Raw genomic sequence first — 3,609 nt, forward strand, 5'->3', positions numbered from 1 at the left:
GATGGCTAAGCTTCGTCTCTCATACTTTGGACATATTATCAGGAGGAAACAGTCACTGGAGAAGGATGTTATTCTAGGTAAGATGGAGGGTCAGAGAAAAAGAGGAAGACCCCCAACGAGATGGATCAGCCAGGCGGCATCATTGATGGAATCAAGTGTGGCAGCGGTAGTGAGGTTGGCCCAGGATCGGACCTCGTTTCGTTCTGCTGTGCATGGGGTCGCTATGAGTCGGTTCCGACTCGATGGCACCTGACAACAACAACAACAATACCTGTGATGATGCTGTAGGGTGGGCACTGGACTGGTGACTGCAAGGTGGGCAGTTCAAACCCACCACCCAGTCTTGGAAACCCTATACTATGTATGAGTCTCTATGAATTGGAACCGACTTGAAGGCACATAACAATATAAACTTGGTTATAATCTCATTTGGTTATCTTTGTTAGATTAATGTGGCAGTAAAGGAGCTCTGGTAGCGTAGTGGTTACGAATTGGGCTGTGAACCGTAAGCTCAGTGGTTCGAAACTACCAGCCGCTCCACGGGAGAAAGATGAGGTTTTCTACTCCCGTAAATATTTACACCCTCGGAAACCCTGTACAGGGTCACTATGGGTCGGAACCGGCTCGACGGCACTTAACAAACAACAACAACATTAGTGTTTTGGAGTCCTGGTGTGTCACTGTGGGCTAATGCGTCAGACTGCAAAGCTGTCTGAACTGTAAGGTCTGTGGTTCAAGCTCACCAGCTGCTCCTCAGAAACCCTATATAGGGTCATTATGGGTCCAAATCGACTCAACGGCACTTAACAACAACAACATTAGTGTTTTAAAATCAATTTCTTTTGAGACATTAAAAGAGCTGATTAGCCAAGCACAGATAGGAGAAGACTGATGCTAAGTCACATGCAGATGGTTAAGGAGCAAGGTCCTTCTGGCAGCGCCAACAGAGAGAAAGCCTTTCCCTAGACCCAGGCCATGGTGTTTTCAATAGCCTCATATGGATGCGAAAGCTGGATAGTGAATAAGGAAGACCATAGAAGAACTGATGCCTTTGAGTTGTGGTGTTAAAGGAGAATACTGAAAGTGCCATGGACTGCCAGAAGAACCAATAGATCTGTTTTCGAAGAAGTGCAGCCAGAGTGCTCCTTGGAGGCCAGGATGGCTAAGCTTCGTCTCTCCTACTTTGGACATATTGTCCGGAGGAAACAATCGCTGGAGAAGGATGTCATGCTGGGTAAGGTGGAGAGTCAGAGAAAAAGAGGAAGACCCCCAACGAGATGGATCAGCCAGGTGGCATCATTGATGGACTCAAGGGTGGCAGCGGTAGTGAGGTTGGCCCAGGATCGGACATTGTTTCGTTCTGCTGTGCATGGGGTCGCTATGAGTCGGTTCCGACTCGATGGCACCTGACAACAACAACATGAGTCAACACAGAATTCAGATGTCTAGCCTTCTAAACTGTGAGGAAATCATTTTCTGTTTGTTAAAGTCACACCCCCCCCCCCCTGTGGTATCACTGACCCCAAATTAATGACAGATATTGTTAGGTCGTTGATAAGTGTCAAGTTGTTTTCGACTCAGAGCGACCCTGTATAACGTTTCCGAGGGGTGGTTGATGAGTTTGAATCCCGGACCTTGTGGTTCAAACTGACCTTGCAGTCCAGTGCTTATCCTACAGTGCCACACTAGGACTCCAATGTCAGGTATGTTGTTGTTGTTAAGTGCCATTGTGTCAGACTCATAGCGACCCTGTGTAGTCACAAGGAGCAACTGGTAAGTTTGAACTGCTGACCTTGTGGTTCACAGTCCAGTGCTGACCCTCCAGTATCAGATATGTTGTTGCTGTTGTTAAGTGCCATTGAGTTGGTTCCACACCATAGGGACCCTATATAGGGTTTCCAAGGAGCCACTGGTAAGCTTAAACCTTGCAGCTCAAACCAACCTTGTAGTCCAGCATATTAACCCGCAGTGCCACATGACGACTTCACAACATCAGATATTTGTTGTTGTTAAGTGCCTTCAAGTCGGTTCCGATCCATAGCGATCCTGTATAGGGTTTCTGAGGAGCAGCTGGTGAGCTTGAACCACCGACCTTGCAGTTCAAACGACTTTGCATCAGGCGCATTAGCCCACAGTGCCACGCCAGGATTCCATATAGTCAACCATTATCCCAGGATCTGTATTTGTGAATTCGCCCACTCACTAAATTCTCTTAGCCCCAGATCTGTTACTTGTACCTCCCTCCTGTTCATCTGTGGACATGCACAGAGCAGTGGAAACTTGAGCTGACCCACATGCACGTTCCCAGCTGAGGTCAAACCAGGCCCCCCTTGTTTAGCGCTCGCACTGTAAGAGTCCCTGTCTTTTCTTTTTTTAACTTTTCACTGGGAAATGAGTTGAAGATTTAAGAGCAAATCAGGATTCCATAGGGAACTAGGGTAACAGTGAGTTTGTGCCAACCGGGTAGGAAGATGAGAATGGGAATGGTTACCCTTCAAAAATGTCACTGAATTGTATGCAGAGAATATGTCAAATTGCTGTGTATTCCGTGTGCAGATTTCCATCAACAGCAAATAAAATTAACAATGTTACAGACTACTGTTGATGGTAGAGTAAATAGGAAATGGGTCCTGGTAATGGTTACAATGTGATTAACGGAACAGTATCTGAACTGTACTTGTACAAAATAACGAATTGGCAAGTGGTTTGTTGTATATATTTTACCACAATAAAACAGGGTCGCTATGAGTCAGAAGCAACTAGACATCACTTAGCAACAGCTGGAAACAGTACCCTCAGGATTTTGATTTGGTGGTGAGAGAAACAGGGAAAATTATGAATGAAATCAAATTGTAGCCACTGAGGGCATATCTTCTTAGTGTACCACTGAATCACCAATGCCCATAGATGGATGGGTGGATGGATGGATGGATAGATACATGGATATATGGATGATGGATGAAGGGATGGATGAGTGGAAAGGTGGATGGATAGATGGATATATGGATGATGGATGGATAGATGGATGATGAATGGATGGATGGATGAATAGATGAGAGTGCAAGAGGTGAGGGAAAGCAAAATCAAGGTATTGTTGTTAAGTGCCCTCGAGTTGAAACCAACTTATGGCAACTCTCTACAGACTTTCTGAGGAGCCGCTGGTGGGTTTGAACTGCAAACCTTGTGGTTCTCAGTCCAGTGCTTATACAGCGCCACACCAGGAGGAGAGAAATAGAGAATAATAATGAACGAGATAGGAGATTTAACACAAGGAATTATTTTAGGGGATATCTTGAGGATTAGTCAAGGTGGAAATGAGTAGAACAGGCCTTCAGCAGGGCAGCCTTGGACTCTCCGGTCAGCGCTAATGCCTCAGTCCACAGTCTGAACTTCTTCCTCAGGGAAACCTCAGTTCTGTTTTGTTGTTGTTGTTGTTGTTAAGTGCTATCAAGTCATAGCGACTCATAACGACCCTGTATAGGGTTTCCAAGGAGCGGCTAGTGAGTTTGAACTGCCAACCTTGTGGTCCAGTGCTTTGTCCCACAGCACCACACCAGGATTCCCAGTTCTGTTTTAAGGTCTTTCAACTGATTGGTCAAGCACCCCCCC

This window comes from Chrysochloris asiatica, unplaced genomic scaffold (genome assembly GCF_000296735.1).
Source record: "Chrysochloris asiatica unplaced genomic scaffold, ChrAsi1.0 scaffold00097, whole genome shotgun sequence".
Taxonomy (NCBI): Eukaryota; Metazoa; Chordata; class Mammalia; order Afrosoricida; family Chrysochloridae; genus Chrysochloris; species Chrysochloris asiatica.